The 17716-nt window shown below is 33.9% G+C and overlaps 1 protein-coding gene across 1 annotated transcript in view; it reads right to left on the reverse strand.

The window, feature by feature from the left end:
- The window catches only part of LOC145292936 (ras-related and estrogen-regulated growth inhibitor-like), a 382170-nt gene extending 364700 nt beyond the window's left edge, over positions 1–17470 (reverse strand). Inside the window, exon 1 of the mRNA XM_080139106.1 lies at positions 17098–17470. The gene's annotated coding sequence lies outside the window, so the exon portion shown is untranslated. The remainder of the gene's footprint in view (positions 1–17097) is intronic.
- Between the last annotated feature and the right edge of the window lie 246 nt (positions 17471–17716).

Here is a 17716-nt window from a genome sequence, read left to right on the forward strand (position 1 = left end):
CTTAACCTCGAAACCAACAACACTAGGAGACACCTAGAACCATAGTATAATATCTGTTCCAACACCTCGCTCCCTCCTCAGTCAGGGGAGGAGAACCCCCTCATGACTGAAACGACTATCTTCCCTTCTATCATCCCCCTCCCATACTTACACCCCCTCCAATCCCCCCCCTCTGGGGAAACAAAATCTTCCCCACACTAGGAACCGATCCTGGGTCTGGCCATACCCACATGGGGAAACAAATAAATAGAAACATTAAAAATCCCCTATTTTAAATACATCCCTCTTTCTAAACAAACATAATATAAGACTAAAACGAAAAATCACAATACTAAAATCCAAGAATCCAAAAAATAAATATCAAAATAGAATGAAAGCACCCCTACCCTTACTTCAGAAGAGCCAGTCCCCCCTCCCCACAAATACACATTAGTAACGACCTCGGACCACAGCCGCCTTCCTAAGGAAGCAAATAACCCCAAAATACTATAAAACAATATACACATTCCCAAACCAATAAAAGCAAACACACACACGCACACACACGCGCGCACACACACACACACACACACACACACACACACACATACACACACCCTACCCCACCCTAAAGGAAAAGAAAAACACATTAGCAGAAAGAGATAGCGACTGACTACAGCGAGGTCAAAATCTCCCTGGACAAACCAAATAAAAAAGCAATAAAAATTCAGCATACCAATGTATAATAAACACTTACAAGCCTCCACCCCTTAGAAAAACTTCAAACTAACTACGAAAATCGCCATTTTTACACATTTGAAAATAATTTCTGACGAAGACGCATCACATACCGTCTGAAGCGCGCGTAAACGATTTCAATGACTTAAAAACATTATTACAATGATCCAAACATAATTCTCAATGAAAAACCAAGACACGGAATAATAAAATAATGTTAAAAAATACACATTGTTGGTGACTACTCCCTTACTTAAATATATATATATATATATATATATATATATATATATATATATATATATATATATATATAAATGTTCATGAATATTTTACGAAACAAACGAAAAATAATTTCGTATTATTTGGATTCTTCGAACTGCTATTCTTGCATTTTCACAACATTTCCGTCGTTGCAGCAGCCGACTTTCTACAGGTGTATCTGGTCGAACTCGGGAATGTTTCTGTCGAATTCGGAATTTCAAACGGAAACTTTTAATTACTTCACAGTGGTAGAATGTTCTCGTTCCGTCAGCCATGACTGGATAGACGTCCTAAGTGATTTGCAATTCTATTTTTCGGTTGCTAGACTTAGAATTAAACCTTCATCCTTTTTTTTTTTAGTCCGAAGAATCCAAATAATTCGAATAACAAATCCTCATCTCCAAAATTGAGAAACGAAAAATCATTTTAAGATTTTTTTCTTCAGACTTTCGGTGGCATCAACCCTTATCAAAGAAGATGTTGCCAGACTATGTTTCTTACACACTTTGAGAAAGGGTTAGTTCATTGCTAATCGCTTGTGGTGCCTAATGAAATTCTCCAGACATTTTTACAGACCAGAGCAATCTTTGTCTAGAGCATTTTCTTTTCAAATCCTACTTTTCGACCTTATGCCATATCTTCTTGCCGTGGGAGGAAGATAAACATCTACTCTCTTTGGTCTGATGAATGTTATTATTCGTCCCTCACTTATATAGTTTTATAGATGACGTAATCCACTGTGCACGGTTATACCCCAGATTTGCTTTAGTAAATGGCTTCACAAAGCGATGGCATCCTCCAGCGTAAACGATAACAAGATAAAAAGATCCACGGAATTTTAGTAGTATAAGAGGAAAAATGTGAGCCGACTGGTCACAGGTTGAAATAGGAAGTAATTTTTGGAATCAGAAAATAGTAAGTTTTCAAATGCAGTCAAATAAAATAGAAAGATAAATTCGCAAAATTTCCATCGTAATATCTATATCATATTTCTTTTAGTGTGTCTGTTTGTTTGTCTATCCGTCCCACATTTCCTCGAAAACTACTAGACTGACCTAACTGAGATTTTGTATGAAACTTTGTTACGATAAGGTGCAGTGAACTAAGTAATATGGTATCCGTGCAAAGCATAGTAAAAGATTGATAGGGATTTATAAGGATTAGTATTTCGTGCAAAAAATGAGCACAATTTTAGACATGTTGAACCATCAATGTGGCATAAAGCACTTATTCTAAGTCAACGGACTATAAATTCTCCCGTGGTTTTTAACGAGTTAAAAAGCCTAGTATATAACTATTTCTGTCTCTTTCTATTTTTCATGTTTAAATAATACTATTACTTCGCGTGATATTCCCTTTTCTTTAAAATAGACTACCTCAATCTTTTTATTCTTCTATACTTTTATTACCTTAAAGTGTTAATGAACAGAGAGCGAGAGAGAGGGATAGAGAGACAGAGTGTGTGTGTGAGAGAGAGAGAGGAAGGATAAGAGATGAAAGCGAGTGATAGAGACGTATAGATGCGGTGGGGGTGGGTCAAACACCATGCGATAGGAAAAGGTGTATGTATTACAAAGTAAAATATGACACCCGATTTACTTGTATCCAAACGGGGGCCATATTAGACACAAGGTTGGTGTATAATGTAAAGAAAATATAGTGTTTCCAAAAAAGGGGCACCGTAAATCGGGACAAAAATAAAAACTGAATTAGTCTAGAAGGATTTCTCTTTAACTAATTGACAACAAAACGAATGAAGTTTAATATCAATTATGTTGATCCTAACCGAAAATGTGGCACTTGGTGAGTTATTTGCCAATTATGGAAAATTATAGCAATTAACATAGAAAATTTTCAAAACATAACTCGAGGAATATTTTTGCATATATTTTGTGTATAAGGACAATATGAAGAAATGCTTAGATAAACTGTTTTGTCTACTAATACACTTGAACGGTTCAATACTAACTCCAAATGGTTAGAGGGAGTAATATAACCTTTAAAAATTTATTCAGCAATTTACATAGCAAATTGGTTAAGCAGAAGACGCTAGATGTGTCTGATGCGAGACATATTTTGTTTACTTTTTAACTGCCAAACCGAACCTCGCTTCTTCCCCAAGGGAGATAACTCTCCCTTTTTTGCCCAATTACAATGGCAAATTACAATAGTCAAAGTAGAAGATTTCTCAAACATAACTTCATCCCCAAACTGATGAATATTTTAGCATATATTTTGTGAAATTAAACCAAATACGGAAAACGGATATTAGGAGAAATAAACTTTGAGTACATCAACTTCAATATAATAATAGATTTTATTGGCGAGTCCTACTTAAAATTAAGGTAGAGCAGTACAAAATGAATTTATCTAGGGTGTTTTGTAAACATGGGCTGGACCGTATTTTTTAGTAGCGCATACGAATAGATTGCAGATAATGTGTGCTTGGCTACAGAAAAAAGGGAGGGGTAGAGAGAATTGAAAATATCTCTAGTTGGTGCCCGGATATTCAAGAGATTTTTATATATGATATTTTTATTGGAATTCTTTCAGCTGAGTAATTTGTATATTTATTTATTTATTTATTTGCGGACTGTTATCCTCATCTTCGTAGTTATTGTTGTTTCTGTTAAGTGTTGAGACATTATGTTGAACAAAGATGGCGGCGTAGTTCAGATCAGATCCTGAGTGTAATTGACAGTAACCAAGATGGCGGCCAAGAATCAAATGCAGTCCGTGACGTAGTTAACGGCGAACTGATTGAATCCAAAATTCGACAATTTTTATAGTAACTTTGGAAGGCTTTCATTGGTTGATTATAAAAACGATTGGCGAATTCCTTGGTCTCATACCTCCTCCCACTAGTTCGCTTGATGGTGGGGAGGATGTGTCTCCTAGCGGCTTCGACTGCAGTGAGACAGGGTAGAAGTACTCGTCAAGGATCCGTTCTTGACACTTAGCCCGACAGGTGAGGAGCCGGGAACCGGACCAGCATCTGTCGGACTGAGGTACGCTGCTTGGGTACTACCTAGGAGGTCCACCCTCCCAGGCTTTGCTACCGGGCTTTCCAGTGGGGCAAGTTAATTCCTTGTCGTCTGAGGCGCCCCTACTGGGGAATGCCGACGGGGGTGTCCAGGCAATTTTTGTTGATGCAAGAATGCCCCTTCTTTAGGGACCTTGCCTGTTCTGTACTTTCCAGCCTTGTGCCACATTTTGCAGCGATGCACAGCAATTAAATATCCAACCCCCCCCCACACACACACACTAGTAGTCAAAAACAGTTTACAGTTTTACTGCGTTTCAGACAACTATTCCTCTGGACTTGTTCGGGTGGTTAATCGCTACAGAATAGGAATGCTGAGTCTCTTAACTATATCTTCAGTAAGTACTACCTTCCATGGTTGTTGTTGTCTCACCACGTTTTGGCCAACTAATCCTCTGGCCTACTTTTGGTAGGATTGAAACCGTTATCTTCAGAATGCTTTAACTGGAACCGTAGAGACTCAACGCCCCTATCCACAATGAGGCATTGGCCCCAAATGGCGATCAAGTTTGGATTTTTTGGTTTTATAAATCCAAGTTTTTTGTTCTTATCTGGTTTTCCATCGTCAGTTCCGTATCAAATGGTATTATATAATATTTTTATTGGAATTCTTAGAGATGAGTAATTTGTATATTTATTTCTTTATTTCTTTCTTTATTTCTTTATTTCTTTCTTTATTTATTTATTTGTTTGGGGACTGTTATCCTCATGTTTTCTTAACTGTATCCTCATGCGATTACAGTTAAGAAACCCAGCATTTTTATCCCACCGTGGTTAACCACCTGAAGAAGGCCAGAGGATGAGTTGGCCGAAACGTGGTGAAATAAAAACAACTATGAAGATGAGGATAACAGTCCGCAAATAAATTAATAAATAAATAGATTTTTTTATTTAAAATAAAATAAGAACCTCATTAAGCGGGGAATCATGCTGGGACCAACTTATTTGAAATAAGTAACGTTCCCGATTATTTGCAAACAAAACCCTTTAAATATACACTGTCTATCATTTATTTCCAGTAAATATCTCGAGTAATCAGCTTCTGGGTGGTCGAATGGTAATCACTGACACAGGCCAAAATCGAGTCAGCGATGAACAGATTCCAGGAGATGGTAAGAGAAGACACTCAGAGCTGGTCCTGCGAGGTAAAGGCAGAATAGGAGTTGAACGTTCGAGGAGGCATTTGATTATTCTGAGATCTCGCGATCGTGTAAGCCAATGTGTCTCTCCGACTGAGTTACGTATCTGGAGCTTTTAGCTCTATAGTTGTGTTGATTGAACTTTCAGTTTGTTCAGGCAACAATCTTATTTCGCATATCTGCTGTTCAATCATTTTTAACCCCAAAAGAAAAAGAGATCTGTGTAAATTGTTTTTAAACTGGTGCTTTTATTTTTGTTTAGAGAAAAATTATATTGTTACAAATTTGACTGAAGCATACAAGAATTGCGACCGGCACAACGGGTGGGACAATCACGGACTGTGCAGTGAATACATAGTGCTAAGTTCATAATTTAAGACAGCTGTTTTGTAATTTTATTTCAGTCGAAGTTCTCGTAAATAAAGAGAACTCTCTATATGAGAGACATAGATATTCGAAAATTCCAATAACGTTTCCTTTACCTCTCGAATATTGAGTTAGTAAAGAAATTGAGAACATAATTTTCCTCTTCCCAATTGACAATCTTTATATGTTATAGTATATATTTACTTTGGTTTCGAGGTTTTACTGGATTCCCGGACAAGAATTTATCTAGTCTGGTTGAGTATCCAACTTCATGCTTCTTGCTGTTACTAGAGGTAATATCATTTGGAGAAGCTGCACAATTCCTCGTAAAATCCAGTGTGGGTTAGGAATCGCGAGGATATTTATTTGGGCCGCGAATAATGTGTGATTTTGAATATTTAGTCATGGGTTACTTCTAGGGAAAAATATCGTCATGCCAGGTTGTCCTGACGAACCCCTGTACGGAGAAACAGTACACACTCTAGGATTATGTCTAGTTGGCAATTAAGTTCTCTTCTTTTGTAATTAATTTTGTTTTTAAGTTATTTTGATGCTTCTGGATTTCCATACATTTTATATTCTTATGAAAGAAGGAGGTGTTCTTTAAAGATTATATCTTATCCCACCTTTCAACACATATCATTAATTTTCTCTGCGTTGGGCACTTACTGCTGGCTTTTAGATTTCAACGATTCATTAGTCTAATAATCATTCGGCTGTCGTCTGTTTAGCCAAACATAAACAGTGCAACACAATGAATAGTCTATATATAATAATTAGGGCTATGACAAGAGAATATTATTTTCATTTTTTTTTACTCTCGGGTATATATCCGACACAGACACAGTTAATCAACCGAGAACCACATCACTCTATATAAAAGCATATGAGATATCAACGGATACACACTCGAGAGTACAAACAATAAAAAGAATATGCTGTTATCCAAGCCCTATTAATCATACACTGAATCGCTTCGTGTTTGTACGTACGTTATCACCTTTCACCTACCTTTCAAAAAATAGATCGTCTGGGTAGCAAAAGACGATGACTAGTGATTAATATGCTGTCACTATTATAAACAATTCATACTTTACGTATTTCAAAATGAATTATTCCAGAATCAAATAATAGTGTCCTGTCAACTAAGAAAGTATAATTGTAAATGAAAACGTTCTATAGATTTAAAGAATATTTAGTTGACAAGTATCTTACTGTAAGAAGACAGAACATATTGTTTTAAAAAAGAATTAAATGGCTACAATCTATAATATAAATGGAAGGTGCCTGCATGTATGTTTGTACGTCTGACTAAAAGTAAAAACAAAAAAAATACGTCCACAATGTTATTATTTTCTTAATTGGCGTTATTTCGAATGAATAATATCTAAAATTTGGGATAAAATAACAACTAAACTCTAAACGGGCGCAGATTTCATCAGGAGTACTCTGTTTTCCAGCCAGAATATGTATTAACTAAAAAAGAAAGTAACTCTTAATTTTTACTCGATAATGCCGCCTCAATTGTATAAAATCGAGTAGTCTTTGTGTGTATGTCTAGAGAGAGGAATGAGTTGGGTGAGAAGAACACTAAAATGGAGAGGTGGAGGAGGAAATCGGGGAGGAAAAAAAAAGAGAAAGTTCAACAGATATAGAGATAGAAGTTTTAATAGACATACGCTATACTTTTCCACAGGAAAACGCCGGATAGGCCTGCTAGTTTTAACTGAAATGGCTTTAACGTTGATCATGAAAAATTTATCCAAGTTCAGAATTTTGACTGAATTTCATTTTCGAACTTGTTCAAATTTCGATGGCTCTAATGCATTTTTATAACAATATACAAAATTTTACCACGATCAAAAATATAATTTTTCAATTATCAATTTTCCCATCGCATAAGGAATTATATGCAGTCTTACGACTGACATATATCCCTGTTCTTATGTATTATAATCGCACGAATTCTCCATATTATGATGTCGTTAATCCGATGTCGCTATTTTTAAAAAATATTTAATAGTAGTTGCAATTGTTTTTTATGACGTAAATATCATAAACCACAATTGCAACTACTTTTGTAATCTTTTCGGATATATGCAACCGTGTCTATATTCTTTCTATTTTCTTTTAAAGTTAATAAGTTCTTATTCTTCTAAAGAATCAGAACGGAAAATATTTCAAAAATTGACATAATAATTATATGAATATTTCTGCGCCACGAAACAGGTGATGTCAAGAATATAACAATTTAACACGCTGAAAGAAATAAATGGAATAACATCTTGGAATTTGGAATATAAACTGTTTGCCATTTATTTGTATATGTACTGTAGTTATATTTAACATACATAGAATTTCATAAATAAAAAGATTGGTATGAATAAAGGGTGAAATATAATTGAATAAGCATATTTTCCACGTAAACACACACACACAGAGACACACACACACACACACACACACACACACACACACATATATATATATATATATATATATATATATATATATATATATATATATATGTATGCATGTATATAAGTATGGATATATATTGGTCTTTATTATAGAATGGGGAAATGGGCCAAGGTTAAAGACAAACAAATAACCAAGTTTTTTGTTTATAATGAAAAATATTGTAAATACGAATGTTTTGTAAATATTTATAAAATGTCTTCCAATCTGATACATGTGTTCAATAAACTAAAAATAAACAAACGTACGTTTAAAATATCTATATTAACTTAACAATTGACTGCGAACGTTAAATGTATACAGTAATGTACAATATTGACGACAGCTGACGGGTCACTTACAGACTTGATTTCATTTTAATATGACGAAGATTCCGATTCAGATTAAAATGAATGAAACCTAAAGCGGAAACAAATATATACAGAGAGAGAAAGAGAGAGAGAAAGAGAGACAGAAAGAGAGAGAGAGAAGGGGGTGAGAAAGAGGGGGATTAAGAGGAGATCATTTCTACTGACTGACAAGAAGAGGAAATAATAAAGAAAAACATTATTAAAAAGGAAAACAATAACTTTACTTGTTTGTAAACAATGAAAACAAAGGACTAGACAGGAAGAAATAGGGTGACGACGGGGAGGAGAGAGACATAAGAGATCAGTCTGGCCTTGTAGCTACACTGTGGGATGTATTTAGGGATTCCATCGGTCAGTATGAAACGAGAGATTTAACGTGTTCACATATGACAAAAACATGTGTGGCTTGTGTGTGTGTGTCTGTGTGTGTGTGTGTGTGTGTGAGTGAATGTCTGCGTGTGTGCGTGAATGTCTGCTTGTGTGCGTGCGCACTGACTAACGTATTGTTTTAAAAACTGGCAAAAGTGACAACTCGTTGACTTAGAATCGATGCTCTCTGCCAATTTGATGGTTGAAGACGGTAAAATCTGTGCCTATTTTTACATCAGGAATTTTTATCCCCCCCCCCCCAATGTCAACACAGATTAGACAATTCCTGTAATTATCCGGTCCTGTAGATTTTGCCACGTAAATTTAGTTGTGTGCAGTTCTAGAAGGTCCATCCTCCCAGGCTTTGTTTTCTCTTTTTTATGACAGGGTTAGTGTATTGCTAATCCCCTGAGGCACCCTTAACAGAGAATGGCAACGGGGCTGCCAAGACACTTTTTGTAGGTCAGAGCGCCCCTCCTCTGGGTTGCTGACTTCTCACTTCCATTTACTAACCGTGGTGTCTAAGTTCTTTCAGTGGGCGAAAACTAAACAACTACTAATCTCAATTAATCCTTAAATGTGCATCGAACGGATGCCATAACAATTCGCTGGACCTTATCATAACAATGGTCATTACAAAATATCAGCCAGTAGTTTCAGAGAACAAGTAGAACGGAAATACAGACAGACTAAAAAGAAAGTATAATATTGAATGCAATATACAAATATAATATTATTATACCTACATATAATATTATAAGGAGATATAATACCTATAGATTTATGTATTAGAATTGTGCTAAGTACGTAAGAAGCGTAATGTGGTAAGTTATGAATATATATTTATGGCAATTAAAGTTATACATAGGCATCAAAGTTTCATCGCGATAGATAATCGTCATGCTTGGCGTAATTTGACAAACCCCCACGGTGATGAAAAGCAAACACCTTTGTGTAGCTTAATTGCGATGAGTATATTTTAATAAGTCACATGTTTGTGCGCACGCGCGGTGTTGTATAGATTTAGGCATATATATATATATATATATATATATATATATATATATGTATGTATATATATATATATATATATATATATATATATATTTTTAGTAATGTGATTGATAATGTAAAATTCAAATTAGAATTAAAAATTAAAAATCTGTTTCATAAGAAGGAACAACAATAATTTTGGCATGTATTTTTTTTAAAACAAAGTCTCATCGTCAGCAAATGTATTGGGTGGGTTTTTTTTTTAATATGTTATAAAATATATATGGCGATTAAGCTACACTGAATATTCCGCGTTTCATCCACTCTAGGATTCTTCAGGCCTACCTAAGCTTACCTAAGCCTGAAGGATCCTAGAGTTGATGAAACGCGGAATATTCAGTATAGCTTAATCGTCAGATATATATATACGAATCAGGAAAATGTGAGTTTGCCTAACTTACACAAAAAAATATTCGTCTACCTACAATAACGACCAACAATTTTCCCGCTTTCTATCTGTGCTTAAATCTAAATATAGATTCCATGAACATTTTTCCCCTATAACTGCCAGCTTGTGGAACTCCGTTCCACTTACCTGCTTTCCAGCTGACTACTATATGGTCGTCTTCAAGTCCAATGTAAATAAGTTCTTGTTGAGCCGTCCCATAATTATGCCAATTTCCACCACTACCGATTATTGCGCTGTTGTCCAGATGACCAGCGTACACATATTAACCCTTATCCTCGAGTGACCTTCGGGCCTTGATAAGTGGCGACTGCCTTGTAAAAAAAATGAAAGATAAAAAGACAAGTAGTTTCGTTTTGCTCGTTTGATTAACTCCATTTTTCACTCTTCAGATGCGGATATTACTGCATGCACTGGTATTGCCTTTTGTTTATGATTGACTATTATTCCAGCCTTTTCATGTGCGTGTCACGTTATTCCAGTGTTTGCATGTGCGTGTCACGTTGGTATATTGGTGACGTCACCAGCTTTGAATGCTACATCTTCGATTTCGATTCCAGCTTATGGCACCCAAATACTTCGTTTTTACTTTTGAAATCACGGCTCTATAATAATATATACGAAGTCTGAACAAATTAAAATATCATATTTAAGCGTATTTTACCCCGGGCGAAGCCTAATTTATAAAACTCACTATGTCTGTCTGTTTGTCTGCCTGCTTGTCGATATGTCTTTATATTTTCAAACTCTATCTCTTTAGAAACTAAAAGTCGCTATGCGGCGTTTAGGGCCTCAAATGACTGGATTTTTTTATGGTCCGTTCTTATACAGATCTTTAGCGGGTAAAAATAGTTTTTAAGGGGTCGGAAATGGATCAAAATTGAAAAAAAATCGTTTTACAGTCTGTACATTCATCTTAGTTTATTTTCAATTTTTGTCAATAATACGCGTCACGTTGGTACGGTGGTAACGGCACCATCTTTGAATGCTAGTTTTGCTTATGGTTTCGATTCGAGCTGATAGCACCCAAATGCGTTTTTTTTTTTTTTTACTTTTGAGTATATATGCAACCTGGAAAAATTAAAATATGATATTTAAGCGTATTTTACGACCAGGAAAAATCAGGCGTCCCCACCCCGCTAGTAAAAAAATTAAGACGAGGTTCAAACAATATCCAGCGAAAGAGTGTGAGTGTGATGAATAGAAAACTAGTGATAATCATGTGGAGAGTTAATTGCGAATGACGATTAAATAAAACAATGAAAATGAAAGTGTAGCATAGTTATGTAGTGTAGGAAAAATGCAATACAATGCTGAAATACACTTTTTAGAGCGTAATATATATATATATATATATATATATATATATATATATATATATATATATATATATATATATATATATCCGAGGGTATTATTATATTATTATAATCCGAGCTTATTGTTTTCCATTTCTGGCTTCATTAGCAAGGACCGAATCCAATCGGCCACCGTTAACCGCGAGAAATACTCTTGAAATATAAACATTTATTGTTAAAATGTTTTTAACGTCTGTCAGAGTGATCTAATCATTATATGATTATTTAGGCATAAGAGCTAAATTGACCGACATTTTATTTAAACTGAAAGTGCTTAACGATAAGAACAGAGTTTCTTAAAGGGACTGACATAAATATTTACTATAATAATTATTAAATACCTACAGGCACTAGTGTTTCATCCTTTCGGGAATTTTCAGTGCAGGGTGTCACGATTAATACCGGTCGATAGATTCGAACTCGGCAACAGAAGCCATTTCTGGACCTAATCTAATCACCAACCGTCAACCACGAGAAATACTGTTTAAATTTAAACATTTAATTTTTAATTTTTTAACGTCTGTCAGAGTGATCTAATCATTATATGATGATCTGTGCATGAGTTAAATTGACCGACTTTTTATTTCAACTGAAAGTTTTCAACGATGAGAAACGAGTTTCTTAAAGGGGTTGATATACATTATATATATATATATATATATATATATATATATATATATATATATATATATATATATATATATGTTATATTATATTATATTATATTAATACTGTACAGCCAGGACTCTATAAACATTTATTAATACGAGTGGTTTTAAGCGAAATGAGAAGTCCGGCCCGTTTGACTATGAAGTGTGCACAAACCATTCAATTTCTAGTTCAACGGGCCGGATTTCCCATTCTTCCTGAAACCATTCGAATATCAATCAATGTCTAATTAAATTTCACCGTGTAGCATCATGCAATTATGTGCCGATTAACCGTCGTATCCGCGGTTTCTGCGGTTGACAGCTTTTTTGTACTTCCTTTTTCGGCAGAAATAAACCATTTCCGCCGAAGAGGGATCTACCAAAAAGGTGATTGCTCCAGAAATCTACAATGCGGATCAGGGCATTATTGCATGATATAAATAGTAGAATATATTATGCTCTTTGATGACCTTGTTTTTATTTCTGTATGCAATTTATTGGTCCACCGACTTATCGGATTTCGACCTTAGAATTCACCCTCGTCCATTCGTCCGTTTGTTCCCAAAATTATTATTAACTCCCGATTACATTTTTTTGAAATTTTGCACGAAGTTACAACTACCCATGGGAAGAAATGTAACGTCCTCGGGTTTTTAATAAATCTTCTGGTTGCGTCCCCAGAGGATCAAAAGGAGTCAAATGGCCAAAAGTAGCACTTTTCGAGGCATAGAATCTTTTCCGACCATTAGATGTTGCTGAAAATTGCCCAAAAGCAAGGTCACATAGACATACATCTGCAAGCGTAATATTTGGCACTGAGAAAATCTTGGTTGCTCCCCCAGGGTCAACAAGGTTCAAAATGGCCCAAAATAGCGCTTTCCGCACATAGAATCTTTTCCAACTATGCGATTTTGATGAAAATTACCCAAAAGCAAGACCACAGAGATATACATCGGGAAACGTAATATTTGAAGCATTTTTACCAAAATTTCTCCTAAAATTCATGCTTGTTATTGAATAAGGGTTTTAAATGGTACCGAATTTTAAGAATTAAGGCATCATTTGTCATGAAACGGTATCATTCGGCTGTTTTAGCCTAATGTTTTACATCAGGCCAGGGGTTTAAATGGGCAAAATAGGTAACTGTTTTACGACTGATTTTTGACTTACAGTAAAGGATCAACTTCTTGCAAACAATGTGTCACTAAAGAATCCTTTAATGGATCTCAACAATTTCTTCAGCGCTCAAATGACACCACTCAATTAAAAATGGTATATTGGACTTAATTCTTGATACAGAACTTCACCAGCCGTGGTCTTCCCAGCCCATTTAGTGATCACTTTGTTTTGTACTTTAATGTGTGGTTATTTTATTTCAGTTTTGATTCATTTACTTCATATCGATAAAATAACAAAAAAAAATACAAATGTGAAAATGCCTCAACAAATTTAACATCTAAAATTAATTTTTTTTTTTAATTTATACAGAAGTAATACCTTGTCGTGGTTAAAGGGTTTTACTAAATTTGCTTCATAAACGTTTATTCACAAACATGTCAAAGGTATCAGTCGGGGGACCCTATAGTTTTCGGCTTGAGATATATATATATATATATATATATATATATATATATATATATATATATATTCGGTTGGATATATATATATGTGTGTGTGTGTGTGTGTGTGTGTGTGTGTGTGTGTGTGTGTGTGTGTGTGTTCATCTCCAGATCAGGAATTTGCATGTATATATAAATATATATATATATATATAGAGAGAGAGAGAGAGATAGAGAGATAGAGAGAGAGAGTCATATATGTATATGTATATATAATATATGTGTATATACAATATATATACGCATATATGCACACGCAGATATGTATATATATGTATATATATATATATATATATGTATATACTAACACAAACACATGCATATATATATATATATATATATATATATATATGCATGGATATATATATATATATATATATATATATATATATATATATATGCATGGATATATATGCATATATATCCATGCATATATTACAAGTTGGTGGAATACAAAATTTATGATATAATCATTTTTTTAATGGTCTATAATTACAGCATCAACAAAATATGCCGGAATATTTTATTGAGCTGAATGTATAGAGCGTGTTTACTATAATGATTATGTCATTAATTTTATAGTACTCCAAGTTATATCTATAAACTCTAAATGACCAAAGTCCTATTCATTGAACTTATTCTAACACCATTCAACAGATTTGAATGTCTTCACTTTCTATTTAATAAGGTAAAGTGAGGGTCTTTTAGGTTTTGTCCTATTACACGGACACACACACATGCACTCACACACAAATTTATATATATGAATGCATAAACGTGTATATGTGTGTGTGTGTGTGTGTGTGTGTGTGTGTGTGTGTGTGTGTGTGTGTGTGTGTGTGTGTGTGTGTGTGTGTGTGTGTGTGTGTGTGTGTGTGTAGGGGAGTGTACACATATGAGCAGAAAAAGTCAAGATATCGTAGAATTAAATTTACACTATATTTTTTCAAGACAAGGAATACGAAAATGAAAGTGAAGGGTTCCTTATTCCATGGAGTTACAAAGAAAGCCCCTTTTCTCAGAAGAAATAAGTTAGCAAAATATAAGTAGGATAAGTATCCAGTTTTGGTAGTTAGCTCAAGTTTTGAAAACAATCGAGAAATTAAAAATGAAAGAAAATTGTAGATTTTTAGATAAAATGAAGTGAAATACGCAGCAAAGTCCACTGTATATTATCGTAAATATACAGTGATATCTAAAAGTTTAAAATAGGTGGGTCGATTAGTGAGTCCAGAAAGACTTCCGTAATATGTCATTTCGAATCCATTTGAAGAATACCCTGGGCCAGAGGAAGAATATCTGGCGGGGTTAGAGATCTATCTATCTATCTATCTATCTATTTATCTATCACTCCATCCATCTATCTATCTAACTATCTATCTATCTAACTATCTATCTATCTATCTATATATATATATATATATATATATATATATATATATATATATATATATATATATATATACATATATATAGCCTGAAGAATCCTAGAGTGGATGAAACGTGGAATATTCAGTGTAGCTTAATCGCCATATATATTTTATAACTTACTAACTAGCTCTACCTACGTATTGAGCACTGTTGAATAAAAACAAAGTTTACGCATAAATTTATACTTTCGTATATTAATTTTATGTGAGTAAATGAAGTAGTTATATATATATATATATATATATATAGAGAGAGAGAGAGAGAGAGAGATAGATAGATAGATAGATAGATAGATAGATAGATGTGTGTGTGTTGGAGAGAGAGAGATAGAGAGAGAAAGAGGATTGGTTGAAAATATTAGTACATTTTTTTTTATTACATTTTCACCCCAAACAAGGGAAATTGCCACTTTGGTGTAGGGGGGGGTACTATCAGGGACATGAGCTACTGGGATACTATGTAGGGAGTTAGGCAGCAAGATGTTTTCAATTCCAAAAATATAACAAAAAGGCGACAAATGTAGTTTATCTTTTTTCATCTAAATGTCCAACCATTGAATTTATATTAATTACTATGCAGTATTAAATTGTATTTCACTTCACCTTTATTTACTATACGTGAATTATGCTGTTGTACATTCATACTCTACTATAGTCAAAATGTTTTGATTATGAAATTTAAGATACACGCGCACACTCTTACGCACGCACACACACACACACACACACACACACACACACACACACACACATATATATGCAGTCATCAACATACAGTCCTGTTTCGTTGTATCACAACTCATCAGTGCCGCTAGACTAGCACGTATCCCAAGCCGAGGATTAAACCTAGAACCATCGCGTTGATAGTCAGCAGTTCTACCGATCGACCCACGGGAGCGGCGCCCGTAAATTATCACGCCAAATGACTATTTATACAAACATTCGTCCATCACTTTTACAGTGCTCTAACTGCTTGTATATAAATAACCAATGAGCGTATATATATATATATATATATATATATATATATATATATATATATATATATATATATATAATCAGTAGAGAAATAACATAAGCACACAAATGAACGAATAAAACTGATATTCAACTTACTATTTCGTGTATAGTAATTTTGATTATTTTCGAAGCTAGGTAAATTTTAATTTCTGTTATATAATATTATATATATATATATATATATATATATTATATATATATATGTATGTATATTTATGTATATCTATATCTATATATATATTATTTACATATACATGTATAATATATCTCTCTCTATATATATATATATATATATGTATAATTCATAACTTTGACCGAGATATGTTTGCAAATGTGTAACCAAATTATATTTATATAAATAAAAGTAATGAACCCAATAAATGACTTTTTGCATTAAGAATTTTTTTTTTATAATAACAAAAGTGATGCATTGATTTTTTCCATATTAATGCAAATTTGCATGAAGTATTATATATTTATAATATAATACAAATGTACACACACACACATAATACAAATGTACACACACACACACACACACACACACACACACACACACATATATATATATATATATATATATATATATATATATATATATATATATATACGTAACTTAAATAATTTCAAGTGTTTACTTAAAAAAATAATATTCTTTCAAAAACGTTCAGTACGTGGTAAAACGTTTGTAAACATCAGGAAAAATAATATTTCTATAATTACATATATAGATGCGTACATACATGCGTACATACATGCGTACATACTACATATATACATTGTGGTATAATTACAAGGAAAAAGAAAACAATGTTGTTGTAAAAGCCTTACGTACGTTATGCACGGTTTGGTGCATCTTCATCCGTTTTAATATATATCACAAGTATAGACGAAACACCAATGACACGGGCCTCAAACTGCTCACAAACAAAAAGGAGGAAACGCTTAATGGTAATAATCCAACGCAGTCGAATAGAAGTTGTTGCCGTAGTCGTAATGGTAGTTCCTGTCGAAGTCGTTATAAAATTTCCAAAACTTTTGCGAAGTCGTCAAAATTGTCCGACTCAAAAGAAAAAAAAAGCCGTTGCAGCACTGTCGACTACCCAGGCAGGAATGATAAGAAAAAAGTCAGTTCTTATTTTTCTTCTTTCCTTCTTTTTTTTGTTTAGTCGACGCTTAAAACCGACTGATGGCATAAGTAGTTCTAATACCTACACACTCTAAATCGCTTGATAACTACTACTACTACTACTACTACTACTACTTTACATTTCCTTTTGCTTCGACTATGAAGAACACTTTTTCATACCTTTTAGTCGAATCTGATGTCTCTGTCCCTTTAACCCCATTCACTCAGCTCCCTACGAGATCGAAGTAACACACCGGTTTTCAATCTGGAGAAAATCCTGAAAAACCCACCAAAATGCACATATCGAATTGGAATAACTGACTCA

Source organism: Euprymna scolopes, chromosome 14 (assembly GCF_053919585.1).
Source record: "Euprymna scolopes isolate OS-2025 chromosome 14, ASM5391958v1, whole genome shotgun sequence".
Lineage (NCBI taxonomy): Eukaryota > Metazoa > Mollusca > Cephalopoda > Sepiida > Sepiolidae > Euprymna > Euprymna scolopes.